Source organism: Aedes aegypti, chromosome 2 (assembly GCF_002204515.2).
Source record: "Aedes aegypti strain LVP_AGWG chromosome 2, AaegL5.0 Primary Assembly, whole genome shotgun sequence".
NCBI lineage: Eukaryota > Metazoa > Arthropoda > Insecta > Diptera > Culicidae > Aedes > Aedes aegypti.
In genome coordinates this window covers 323644007-323658545 of record NC_035108.1, presented here as the reverse complement: position 1 = coordinate 323658545, position 14539 = coordinate 323644007, and the positions used below count along the sequence as shown (strand labels likewise).

The following is a 14539-nucleotide window of genomic DNA, read 5'->3' as shown; positions in this document are numbered from 1 at the left end:
CTTGATGGATCCAGAAGCCTTTACTTAATGGATCCACAAGTCTCTTCAGGATGGATCCAGAAGCCTCTTCTAGATGATTCCAGAAGCTTTTTGTGGATGATTACAGAAGCCTGTTTTGGATAGAACGAGAAGCCTGTTCTGAACGGATACAGAAGCCTCGTTTGGATTGATCCAGAAACCTTGTCACATGGATCCAGAAGCCTCTTCTTGATGGATACAGAAGCTTCTTTTGGATGGCTCTAGAAGTTTTTTCTCGATGGCATCAGAAGCCTCTTCTGGATAGAGCCAGAAGCCTCTTTTGGATGGATTCAGTAACCTCTTTTGTCTTCGGTATCCAACAAGAAGAGGCTTGTGGATCCATCCAGAAGAGGGTCCTTCTGGATGGATCCACAAGCCTCTTCTTGTTGGATACCGAAGCCTCTTCTGCATCTATCCAGAAGCCTCTTCTGGATGGATCCACTAGCCTCTTCTGGATAGATCCAAAAGCCTCTTCGGGATAGTTGCAGATGGCTACAGATGCCTCTTCTGTACGGCTTCAGAAGCATCTTCTGGAAAGATCCAGAAGTTTCTTTTGGATGGATTCAGAAGTCTCTTCTGGATGGATTCAGAAGCCTCCTCTGGATGGATCCAGAAGCCTCTTTTAGAAGTATCCAAAAGCCTCTTCTGGATGGATCGTGATGAATTCAGAAGGCTCTTTTGGATGGTTCCAGAAACCTCTTCTGGGTAGATCAGAAGCCTCTTCTGAATGACTCCAGAAGCCTCTTCTGAATGACTCCAGAAGCCTCTTCGGGATTGATTCAGTAGCCTTTTCGGAATGGATCCAGAAGCATCTTTTGTATTGATCCTGAAGGCTCTTATCGATGGATCTAGAATCTTTACTGGATGGATCCAAAAATCTCTTCTGGATGGATCTAGAAGGCTCTTCTCGTCGATCCTACGATCCTCAGCTTGGTCTGGCTGAATAGCTGCGGCTACTGGACCCTCATACATAGTTATGAAATAGTAATAATAATACTAATAGAAAGACTTATTGAACGAGTCGAAAACATGTGTCATTTCACGAGCAATTAAACTAAACAATCGTCTTCACATGGACCACGTGTAAGTCACATAATTGCCTGGAAAGGCGTGTACAAATTTGAATAACCCCAGAGGACCACTTGGCGATGGATGCGACAAAAATATGCTAATGTTGAACAAGCATGATGACAACGGTGTGGCGGCACCATGGAAGACACACGACACTCGTTAAACAATGAATAGTGTGAACATTTCGGAGGAAGCCACTCACCACACAGTCAATGTGGTGGCGCTTCAGTCATTCATCCTCTACTTAAGAAACAGTTAGGTCTCTTCATCTTTATCCTCTTCGTCCATCTGCCTCTTGACTGCTGAATGAATCCCAGGGTGGTCCACTTTGAGACGCGTTTTGTTCTGCCCCACCGTCCCTACTGTGAAATGAAAAAGATGTTTCGCAGTTTTCGATGATACAAACGTTCTCATCGAAATACAAGTTTGTGATACAAGCTTTTTGATACCAAGAGATAAACCTTAAAGATACACAAAATAGAAAGGACTTTGTTTTCTGTGGGATTTTTCACAGAGAATCTGATGTGGTGTAAAAACTAGGGACGGTAGGTTGGTTCAAACTATTACAGCTTCAAGAGTGAGCCATTGGATCATCACTGACAATGATCAGTGAGCACTTAATTTACATGAGTAGTCAAATAGTGACTGTTGGAAATGGTTCCAAATCTTTTTTAGAAACAAAATGGAAATGAGATTTTGGAAATTGATTCCATTGGAAACGACTTCCAATCGGGTAAAACATATTATTTAATTATTTTATTAGGTACGGATCACGTATAGCTTGAAAGACAGGAAACGCAAATGGACCATCAAGGTACTTTTTTGGAACAGCATGAAATCATGAGACTCTAACTAAATATTGAACATGATTCAGTCAAAACATGGTTGTTAAATCCAAAAAGTAAAAGTACATTTCCAACTACCTTATCAAATTTTGACCCAAATGGGCCTAACTCGCTGACAATTTCACAGTTTCGCCAACTCAACTGCAAAACAAGCTTCGATTTATTCCCCGCTCTCATTCCATTTTGCTAAGAAAAAAACACCTGTTCCAAACCAGGGCAACTTCGCGCTTGTCCGACTCAAATCACTTATCAATGCTCACGCTTCACGCAAAGCCCATTTCCAAACGCAAAACCCACTCACCTGTCCTGTCAGACACAGCTAGCTGCTTGACTGGTACCAACCAGCAACGTATGTCCCAATATGCCTGCCTACACAGGCAAGGCCTCCTGAACAGTTTCGAGCCTCTAATCTGCTCTTATTCCACTTTATTTACCCGCTAACCCACAGACATGATGATTTGCATATAGGCAACTTGCTAAGATACGAGTGAGCCCATAGGAAAATTTGCCCTGAATGAATGAAAGTGCAAACAAACTTACTCCGGTGAAGGTGAATGGGGGCTTTTCTTGTAGAGTTGCGCAAAAAGTGCACGACGGCGCACATACGCGACCGGGCCAGACACAGACACTTGTCACGATTCCTGATTGGGCCGTGTCAAAATTGACAATTTGCAGCCCTGGCTTAATGTTTGGTTCGGTTACGACGGTGCAATGGTTTAGGCTTTAGGCTTAATGGCCAGGACGGATTTGACAAGGTAACACACGGTGACAGTCATCAATGATAACAGCGTGACAGGTGATTTCCTGATGGTTGCTTTTTCTATTGGTAGCTCCTTATGAAATGGGGAAATGCAAAACTTTACCGGGTGGTTTCCTCTAGCACAAGTCTTCAACTTGGAGGCCGTGGAAATCTCTACATATCTTTGAAGATATTGTGTCTTTTCTATCTCAAAGTTTATCAGAACGACGTTAGGACTACTCTAAACCGTATCAAATCGTGTTGTAAATCCCTTTACCATAAGTGCATGTAACCCATTTTTCAGTTATCATAATTTTGCATCCATTCTGGATAATCCCTTACAATAATTTTAGGGAAGATCGTGAAGAAAATTTAGGGTTTTCTTTGCTAGTAATGCACCCTTTAGTAGCTGAGATTCATTCTTGACGCTTTTTTGGCTAAGGTGTCCTGTATCGATAAGCGCTTCGTGAAGCCTGACAACCAGTTTTATGTCTCTTCTTCATATTACGCATTTAAAACACACAAAATCATTGGATTTTGTCAGTTAAATCTGTACTTTGAATACTGTTGTTAATATTCATAACATGAATACCCCCAAGCTAGGGAAAGAGCACCAATTTTCGACCCATTCATACGATTCGGCACAGAATTCTTGTAGTTTAGACCTATAGGTGCTTTTCCCTTAGATGGGTACGCAAATTTGAAAATAGAAGAGTTTTAATAATTCAAGATTATAAATAGTGATAAAATATCGAAAAACTGTGCCGCCGAATGAGGAGTCAATCTAAGCATGAAATTCAAAATTGGTGTCTAACTTTCAATGTTACAACACTTCCCTAAAAAAATCGCTCTCAAAATGTCGAATTCTGCCAGTCATTACACATGTTGGTGCTGACCCAAGTAAGACACATCCAAATCCAAATCGCCCCTCCTTTTCCTCTTTTCCTTGACACCTGTGACTGACTGTCGGCGGCGGCCGAGCCAGGTCGGTAATTTCACCCAAATTTATGACCCAGCTCAAGCGTTTTTGCCCCTTGTCTTTCGCATGCTGGCTGGTGCCAAACCGTTTCAGAGGGTCACCGGTTTTTTTTTTATTTCTTCTGCGAATGATGCTGCGTCATTACCTCTTTGATGGTAGGTGCGCGCACGTCTAGATCCTAAGGTGTGATCAGAGCGATTTGCAGATTGATGTGTGGCGGTTACAAGACGCGATTCGCGTTTCGGACCTTTTTTTCTGCGGAAGGTCTTTTGCTGGCACGTATTTACGCTGGGCACGCGTTTGACTATCTTGGGTTTTTGATTCAAAAGTTTTTTTTTGCATTGCGTAAGGACGGTCATTCCACGTACATGAGTTCAAAAATTCCAATGATCTAACTGTGTCATGTATCTAGTCGACTCTTTTTTTTACTCAAATTACAAAAATGTTTCAATAACTTACGATCACCAACAAGGTTTGTCATTCTATATAAAAGAAGGCTTAAACTGATAATTCAAATTGGCTTATTTTCTCAGTAATTCTACCTTAATTCTTAATATTTTTATGCATACCTGCGCTGAAGCCCAGAATACTCAAAATAAAGGTCTTCAGACTTACGAAATCAAAAATATATTGAAGGACAATAAATTTTACACATGCTCAGGCGACTCAGGGAAAATAGTCTCAGACTTGCTAAAACATCCAAGAACTGCTTGGATCATACACTCAAATCACCATATGATCCTCACAATATGATAATTTTCATACTGAAAGCATTATGAAGAGAGAATTGAGGTACGCAATGTTCCATTTCAATCGTTACACAATTTGCTTTCCGTATCCAAGGGATTTCCAGCAAGTTCTGAGTTTTTTTTAGGGGATATCAAAGGATTTGTTCTTGTTTTTGGATGCTTCGCAAGAACTTAACAATGATTATGAAGATTTTTTAGGTTACGTTACGAACACTTTGTAAGCTCCGAAGAATCCCGGAAATATCATAAGAATTCTCATTGCGGAACTCCTTGCGAACAACTTCAAGAACATCCATTAATCGCTTTGCAACAAAACCACTTTTGATCTCTTTGGTAAGCTGATGGAAACACATAAGAAATCTGGGAACTCCAAAGAACATTTTAGAAATCGTTAAAATGTCTAGTAACCTTTGAAAAACCTGGTAAATCCCCATGATTGTCTTGAACATGACTGAAAAGTGTAAACTTCTGTGAACAGCTTGGTAGACTATTAAATAAAACCTTCAAAACTTATTAGTAACCCTTGAAATATGCTTGTGAAATCATGGAAACTGATTTAATTCTTGTAATCTAATGGTTAGGAAGTTTAACCCTTCAGTCGTCGCGCGATTTACCACCGTCAGAACCACCACGCTGATGCTGTGTACGATAAGCGAGGTTTTTTCATCACTGTTGTTCAAAATACAACAGTGCGACGACTGAAGTGTTAAGTGTTAAGTTTACCCAATCAGCAAATAATGTCTGATTCCGAATGCTAAAAGCAAATTTTTCTGAAATACTGAGATCACATTGAAAACTATTTGTTTTGGATTGTGCGATATTTGCCAGAAAACCATTCGCCAGAACGTACCAGTTACCAGAAAACAATTTGCCAGAATGTACGATTCGCCAGAAAATACCATTCCCCAGAATTATTTTTCTTATCGATTTCGATCATGAATTATCTCGGAATACAAGGATGGCCGTCACAATATTCGACTTGTGCCACTTTTCACATGTTCAAAAGCACTAAATTGTACAAATAGTACGGTAACTATCTCGTTCTTCTCATTTTATGCTTTCTGCAAGTACACAGAGCGGAGACAATATAACACTGTTATTCTACAGTATCGGACATATAAAATGCACCAAAGCCGTTTTCCCATACAAAATGGTCAACTTCAGATAGCTATATCTCCGCTGTTTCTCAACCGATTTTTCTCATTTTTTTCTTTGAAGAACTACAAATTACCTCAATTTTTGAAAACTATTGAAAAAGTTGAGTGAACACTATTGGTTTAAAAGTTATAGATAGGATGAATTTTGACAATACAATATTCAACCTATCTGTAACTTTTGAATCAATACTTTTCACACAACTTTTCCAATAGTTATCAAAAATTGAGGTAATTTGTAGTTCTTCACAGAAAAATAAAAAGAATCGGTTGAGAAACGGCGGAGATATAGTTCACTGAAGTTGATCATTTTGTATGGGAAACAAAGCCGCTTTCCCATACAAAATGTGCATTTTATATGTCCGATACTGTACATCTCTTGCGAGATTTTTGGCTATGAGGTTTTGATACAATATTCTGAGCTGTTTTACCTATAGACGGGGTTGGTGGTCTGATGGCTACCGCTTCTGCTTCATATGCAGAAGGTCATGGGTTCAATCCCAGACCCGTCCCTTTCCTCGTACTTTGTAGTTGTATATCTCTCACTTGCTTCTATCTTCCATTCTAAATATATCACACTCAAACTATTCGTTCATAGCAAACGCTAGAACCAGAGACGGACAAGAAACCGTTTCCCTAACACTTCCCACTTCCACGCGCACGCCTTTCTTACGCCTGATACATAGGCAGCCTGCTAACCACAAAAGCAAACCTCTCTGCCATGCCTTTCCCCCAATCCATACACTCCCGCATGAACTGGCATAGATGCAGTGGAATATACGGTCTACGTGGGAGCCAGTTGAATGCATCATCAATTCCTCCCCCTTTCCCTCTTTGGTCTGCATTCTGACGTGGCAGGTGCCATTGTTGCCTAAAAATAGAAGATCACCAGCACTTATACACTGAGGATGCCTGTTAGTCCCAAGCAGTCATTCGGTTGGTTCCTTGTATAAGTGCAGCTGATCTGGCGATACTGGAGTAGCATCCACGGGCGGCCAATCAAGCTCAAGCTCAAGCTCAATATTCTGAGCTGTTTTACCTTGTTTTAAGAGAATTTCATTTCCTGTCACCGCGAGCTGTCCTTTATCAGAATATTGTATTGTACAGAATTTCTCGTACAACTACCAGATAATTTTTTATTTTCAATGGACAGTTTATTGGGGTTGTGTTACTTTCTCCCGAATTTACATCGAGTTATATTTGATATCAAACTACTTAAATATACAGAATTATAAAAAATGGAGTGAAACTAATTATCACGTATGGTGACCGTAGGGAACCTTTATGTCCATAACTGGTGCACCTACCCTATATGTGATTTGAAAGAAGTTCATAGATTCTTGGTTTTTATTATGAAATAATCCTAGATTGTATGCCATGCAGAACTTTTGTACGAAATTCAAAAATGTAGTAAAAGAATGTTAAAAAATTTTCGCAGAGAAATCTTTCAAATAAGTTTTGATATTATTCTTGTATGAATTTCATCAATAATCTATATGAACTCGTAAAAAACGAAACTTACGGAACAATTTTTGATTAAATTTATGTAAACTTTATGGAAGAGTTCCAGAAAATTTACTAAGATTAATGTTTCAAGAAATATATTGAGAATGTCTTAAGAAAAGTGAAAAATAAAATTTGAAACAACTATTTAAAAAATCCTAAATTGATTCCTGTAAAAATATTAACAGTATTCATGAATAAATCCTTACGGAAATATTTGAAGTCATATTTGAATCAAATGTTAGTATATAACTCATGCTCTTGTGCAATGTGTATTTAAAGCAATCCATTTGGTAGAATACATTGAGAAGTTTCTGAAAGAACTCCTTTAAGAATCCAATAACCCGGAGAGAATTCATAGACATTTTCATAGGGGATTTTTTGTCGGATTTCTTGAAGAAAGATGTTTGGAGAAATTCGGGAGTTATTCCTGGAAGAAAAGCTGTTGGACTCTATCTTAAGGAATTCTTTGACGAACTATGTGAAATCATTATATCGCATTTCAACTACTGGCTAGGATGATGTTACTGATCAGTAGAAATCTTCAGGTTTTATCTAATCTCAAAAAGAAAAAATCTGTGAAAGAAAAAGGCCGGTGGATGACCGTAATAGCTTAACGTTTCGTGCAAAAAGGTTAAAGATGTTTTGTATGATGATCTTTTTGGGCGAAATTCCTGAATGAACTTTTGAGGTGGCTTGTTCCTCCCCGGAGAAAATCCTGGTTACGCCTATGCTGTGTGTCATCACGTAACATTCGCTGACTCACTCTCATTCTCATCAAGAAACAGAGGCGAATATTTTCTATTGTCTTTGCTATGTTCGCAACCAAAGGGGTGTTCGATGATCCAATAGATTATAATTAAGTTGTTTAAGGTTGAATTACCAGAAAATAGGAAATTCATTACAAATGTATAAATACATAAACCATCCGAATGACTCGATACCATTGTAGTCTGTGAGAGTTGCTGCTCTCGAACGCTCTCTCGACACGCATCAAACGAGAGAGTGAATGTCAACATTCATAGGGCTCTCCGATTGTGATGTGCCACGGACTGTCGGGTTTCACGAACTGTTATACTCTCTGAATATGATTCGATCCACTTATTCGGATCAAAATCCAAACACTGTTTCAAGGATTTTCTCATTTTTCTAAGATTTTCTTAGGGTATTCAAAGGATTTCAACTGATTCCAAAGAGATTCGAAGAGTTCACAGAGGTGTCCAAAAGGATCTGATAAGTTTCAAGCAGAAATTTCCATAAGATATTCAAGAGGTTCTAAAGTTTCTACAATGTTTCTTGCGGTTTTTTAAAAAGTTGTCAGTCCCAAGAGTTTTTTTTTAGTTTTCATAGTCTTCTTAAAAGGGCTTAAATGGTTTATTAGGTGGTCTCAACAGGTTTCTAGTTCAAAAGAAGCTTAAACTTTCGAAAACCACTTGCAAGCTCATAGGTTACCCGTTAAAACACACGAGAAACACTCTAAACTTTCTAAAAACTTCAACAAAAATATTCAGAAAAACATCTTGAGAACCTTATGATAGTCCTCAAGGACCTACGAACCAGCCAAGGGCTGAAAGTCTCTCAAATAAAGAAAATTCATTCATTCAGAATCTAATGAAGATTCCTAAGAGCTGATTTCGAACATATACCTATATGAGGCCCTTCAAAAACTGTTTGCCAAACACTGCGTTTGCCTAATTTTGCATTTTTTTTTGGGCGTTATTCAGAATGACATCTACTCTAATGTAACGGAATCATTTGCTGGTCTAGAGCATGAGCTTGATTGGCCGCCCGTGGTTGGAGTATCGCCAGATCTCCATGGTGATCTTCTATTTTTAGGCAACAATGGTGCCTGCCGCGTCTGAATGCTGACCAATGAGGGGAAGGAATCAATGACGCATTTCAAATTGGCCCACAGTAAACCGGATATACCCCTGCATCTAGGCCAGTTTGTGCGGGAAGGTGTAGGGCAGGTATAATTGTATGGAAGAGAGGTTTGCTGTTTGGTTAGCAGACTGCCTAAGTAGAAGGCGTAAGGAAAGGTGTGCTATAATGATGGAGGAATGGAAGCGTAGGGAAACAGTTGATTTGTCCGCCTCTTGTTCTAGAAAATGCTGTGAACTGTGATGTATCAACTTTGACAAATTAAGACTTGAAGATAGAAGCAAATGAAAGATACAACTGCAAAGTACGAAGAAAGAGAACGAGCCTGGGATTGAACTTATGACCTTCTGCTTATGAAGCAGAAGCGGTAGCCATTCGACCACAAATCTAGTCTTTGAAACATTTGCTGGACCAGAGAAAAAAGATTTTGAATCGTTTAACGTAAACAAGCATTGATTGATCTGTATGAATATGTTTAATCACTAGAAGTTAATATGAATAAATTTTGAGTTCAGTTTTTTCTCCTCAGAAAAACGGGAAAATCGCCTCCACTTTGCATCGCAGAGGGGTTTCTACCAAGCCTGCTAAACTGTAAGGCTATTTCCAGTGTCGTGTTCTAGACTCGACTTTTACTGAAGACGATCTTCAGTTGAGGTTCAGCTACGCGTATTTATCAAAGGACACAAACTCTAGTTGAACTTACATCACAGACAAACAGACGTAACAGCTTGAACATCCATTATAATATTTTTTGAAATTGTCAATCTTCAGTCTGTCGATTACGTCGCTTCTACTTATTTTCAACACACAATTATATAAATAACTCAAAATTCATCACTCATCAAAAAATCAAGCCTTAAATTGGATTGATGAAGTCCACAATAAAACCTCACTAAATTGGTGTAGTATAAAACTGTTAACATCTAGTATCACAAACATTCTACCGATGTACGCAGATCCAGATAAATTGGCCAATCATAGCACATCGATCAAAACTGATCCCAAACAAACCTCTGCGCCGAATTGTCAACGGAACACGTGTTGTATCGCTGCTCTTACGCGACAAACCCGGGTCCGGCGATGTAGCTCAGATTCCGTCACATCAAAATCAGCCGCTGATCATAAAACTGCCGTTGTGGCCAATGATGTGGCGGCGTCCAGCTTTGATCCATGATTTTCGAGATCCGTCGTCATATGCTGAGCTGGTAATTAGCCTGCTGCATAGATGCACAGCGGGCAGTCCCCTCAACACGGGGGTGACACTTACTCAATTGTGGAAGGCTTATTTGACGGTGATGTCAAGTGGACGATGAGATCAAACTAACCTGTGAATGAAAACGAAAACAGAAAAAGAGTTTAGTTTGAGTGGATTTTTTGGAGGGTGTGCGGGTGCTTTTACTGTGAGATTGATGAAGGGTTTTTTGATGGCGCAGGTTGCAACGTGGTTGACAGGAAACCATGCGCTTTGGTAGTTAGGTGTCGAAAGTTGTCGTGGAGAGAGATTAAATTACAAATATGGTGAGATTCGAATCTGTTTTGGTACAAAGCGGTTGCCTTTATTGAAGATTGGAAACACTCTGTTGAGCATTTGGATTGGTGTGACTAAAGTTCGCCGAAAGTGTCGCTTTATTTCGATCAAACGGTGCCAATATGACGCAATGAGTAACTTTTATTTTGATTTCCTTTATTAGTATCATTTCAAACATTATTATTTGGTAAAACTTCGTTAAGTTTCAATTAAAATTTTGTTAACAACATATAACATTTCATTTGCCGTAGCAATTCAAAATTTTTACAGGGAAGTTGATTTCATCTGCTTTTTTTTTACTATACCAGGGAGGAAGCTTCAGAATCATTTTCAATATTTTATTTTGAATCCTCTGCAAAGCTCTGCTTCCTGATATTATAACAGCTAGTCCATATTGGTAAAGCATACATCATGGCTGGCTTGAAAATTTGTTTGAAGATCAAAAGCTTGTTCAGAAGACAAAGTTTTGATTTTCTATTAATAAGGGGATAGAGATATTTTACATATTTGTTACATTTGACTTGAATACCCTCAATGTGATTATGAAAGTTAAATTCTTATCTAGCATGAGCCCTAGATACTTAATTTCATCTGACCAATTTATTGGAACCCTTCTCATAGTGTCAACATGTCTACTTGAAGGTTTCAAATAAAGAGCTTTTGGTTTATGTGGGAATATTGTAAGTTAAGTTTTGAAAGCATTAAGAGAAATCTTCCATTTTTGCAAGTATGAAGAAAAAATATCCAAACTTTTTTGCAATCGACTACAGATGAAACGCAGGCTTCGTCCTTTGACGGAGAGGCCTGTGTCATCCGCAAACAATGATTTTTGACATCCCTGAGGTAACTCAGGTAAGTCAGATGTGAAAATATTGTATAATATTGGTCCCAAAATGCTGCCTTGGGGAACACCACAGGAAGTCTTTAAGATCTGGATTTCTGATAATTAACCTGAAGTGTACGATTTGATAGATAACTTTGAATTATTCTAACAATGTATGTTTTAATTTAATGATTAAACTTTCATGCTAAACACTGTCGAATGCTTTTTATATGTCTAGAAGAGCAAGACCAGTAGAATAGCCTTCAGATTTATAGGATCAGATCAAATTTGTTACACGTAAAAGTTGATGAGTAGTCGAATGTCCATGGCGGAATCCGAACTGTTCATTGGAAAAAAATGAATTTTCGTTAATGTGGGCCATCATTCTGTTCAAAATGACCTTTTCAAATAGTTTACTTATGGAGCAAAGCAAACTGATTGGATGATAGCTAAAAGCTTCTGTAGGATTTTTGTCTGGTTTTAAAATTGGTTCAACCTTAGCATTTTTCCATTTGTCAGGAAAACATGCTTATTGAAAACATTTGTTATATATATATCAACTAAAAATGATAAGCTACTTTCTGGAAGTTTCTTGATGAGGATGTAGAAAATTTCATCATTGCAAGGTGCTTTCATAATTTGATTTTCTATAATAGTTCTCACTTCTTCCAAATCAGTCTTACAGGAATTTTCTTGAGAATGTTTTCGAAGTCCTGAGTAACTTGATTTTCAATTAAACTAGTAACTCCTTAATTAAAATCGTGCGCGCTTTCTAACTGCATAGCATGTTTTTTGAGGTTTTTCGCAATTAGTTAGTAATAATTTGTTTTCCTCTTTCAATGCCGGTATTGGCTTCTGAGGTTTTTTCAAGATTTTAGATAATTTCCAAAAGGGCTTAGAGCCAGGGTCCAATTGAGACATTTTATTTTCAATATTTTTGTTTCTTAATTGTGAAAATCGTTTTTTAATTTCTTTCTGCAAATCCTGCCATATAATTTTCATAGCAGGATCGCGAGTGCGTTGCAATTGCCTTCTCCTCACGTTTTTAAGGCGGATCAATAGTTTAAGATCATCGTCTATAATCACGGATTTAAATTTTGGAAATGCAATGCTCTTGGCTTCAACAATGGAATTTGTTAAAATTTCAAGAGCATTGTCAATATTAAGTTTTGTTTGTAAAGAAATGTTAACATCTAAATTAGAGTCCCTTCGGGGGATATTTGAAATGTAAAATGGACATGATCAGAATCAAATTCGCAAGTCAGTTTGGAGAAAATCAACTTGGTGTCCAGAGCATTGTAAAGGCAAATAGGCAGCTATGAAAGTATATTTACCAAGCTGTGTTTCAACAGAAACACCAAAAGTTACAAAAACTTTAGTTTCAAATGATGAAAACAGTTGATGTTTTATACGCCTATGATTGATGATTGCAACTCCCCCACATGCCCCATAAAGTCGATCATTACGATAAACAAAAATGCACGTTAGTAGCTGTTAGAAAAATAAACAGCTCGTCCTCTTAACCATTCAAAGGTCGAGCATTCCAATTTAAAATATTTAAATTATTATTTGGATTCATTAGAAAAACGTAATCCAATAACGATTTGATTAGTAAATTTTACACCTACTTGGACTGCTTCAGTCATAGTGGTGGTTTTGAACATTGCATCAATCATTAGATTCAATTGTTCAGTTAGAAAATTAAAATCAAAGGCTTGCATATCACTTGAAGTGGGTACATTATTCCGATTTCCCGTTTGAATTTTAGGTAGACGAAGAGGAGGAGTAGAAGTTTCTTGTGGCGGGTTTTTTTTTCATTTGATTTGAAACAATTAGAATGGGTACTCATAGTATGAATAGGGGAGGAGTTCAAATTACCTGCTACGATATCGGCAAAGGATTTTCCGTGGTTAGATTCGAAACGGCTACCCGACGGATTAAAATTAGTTTGTGAAGGAGCATGATTATGATCTACCTGATGGGTATGATTCCTAATCGAACGATCGTTAACTGAAAAATGAGCATTGTTCGATATCCTACCAGGCAAATTCCAGAAACGACCGTTATCGTAACGGATATTATCTTTCATCTGCCTGGCACGAGCCTCGACGACTCGCCTATGCGAAGGGCAAGCCCAAAAATTTGACTTATGATTGCCCCCGCCATTCGCGCATATGAATTTGGTGGTATTATCCTTCACTGGACAGACGCCCTTAACGTGAGAAGAACAATATTCTTGAGAAAGCCCTTTCCGAACAATGCCAGATTGAGTTCTCTTTTTCATAATGATTACTTGGACTGGGGAAAATCCAAGTAAATCATTTATTCCATTTTTGATCACTTCAGGTGACTTATAGTCACTTGAGAGACCTTTCAAGACAACTTTGAACAAACGTTCAGTTTTGTCGTCATAAGTAAAAAATGTGTGCTTCTTCTCTTCAAGATTTTTGGGAAGAAGTTTCAAGAGTTTCCGGCAAAACGCGACAGTCTCCATTCTTTGCGATTTGGAAGGAAACCTTGATTCCCCTAATGGAGATCTCCTGCCTAAATCCCCCAAATTCGGAACAACTGACCACGATAGGCGGCACTCTTTGCTTCCTTACTTGAATTGAAGAGCCTGGGGTAGAGACTGCTTCGATTTGGTGTTCGGAAAATTTGTCTAGAGCATCGAACTGATTGCTCATTTCGATACAATTATCAACATTACTCATTTCACCCGTGGAAGAAAGTTCGCATTCCGGAGAAAACGTTCTTTCTTCCATTCTTGCCACGTTTAGTGACAGCTTTAGATCCCACTTTTTTGGAAGGAAGTAGTGAATTCAGAGATTCACCCTTCCTTTTGTTTGTAGTTGCAACCATGTTTAGTGAATAAACGAAAGAAGACGAGACCTCCTAAGAGGTTTTTTCCCAAGACGGTGTCCAAGAAGGATTACCACCGCTAGCTTTCGCAACGGGTCCAACGAAAAATCGAAGGTACGGGTCCAAACAAGGATCGTAAAGGGATCAATAGTAAAATAATAGTACTGAAAAGTACTGTTTTAGTAGCACTGAAAAGTACCGTTTTTAATTTCAGCACTGAAAAGTACTATTTTATTAAAAAAAAAATTCAAGAGCAGAGAGAACTCGATTACGCACAGCACGAAGGTACGATGCACAATGATCATAAGTATCATGGCTAACCTAAATTACCCACTATCAATCCCATTTAATTGGTTTAATTGCCCTCCTGTTCAAATCACAGATCCATGC

At 38.3% G+C, this 14539-nt stretch overlaps 1 protein-coding gene across 3 annotated transcripts in view; it reads right to left on the bottom strand.

The window, feature by feature from the left end:
* LOC5577732 (mucin-2) overlaps positions 1 to 14539 on the bottom strand; it is a 608111-nt gene that overhangs the window by 238222 nt on the left and 355350 nt on the right. The window lies entirely within an intron of this gene.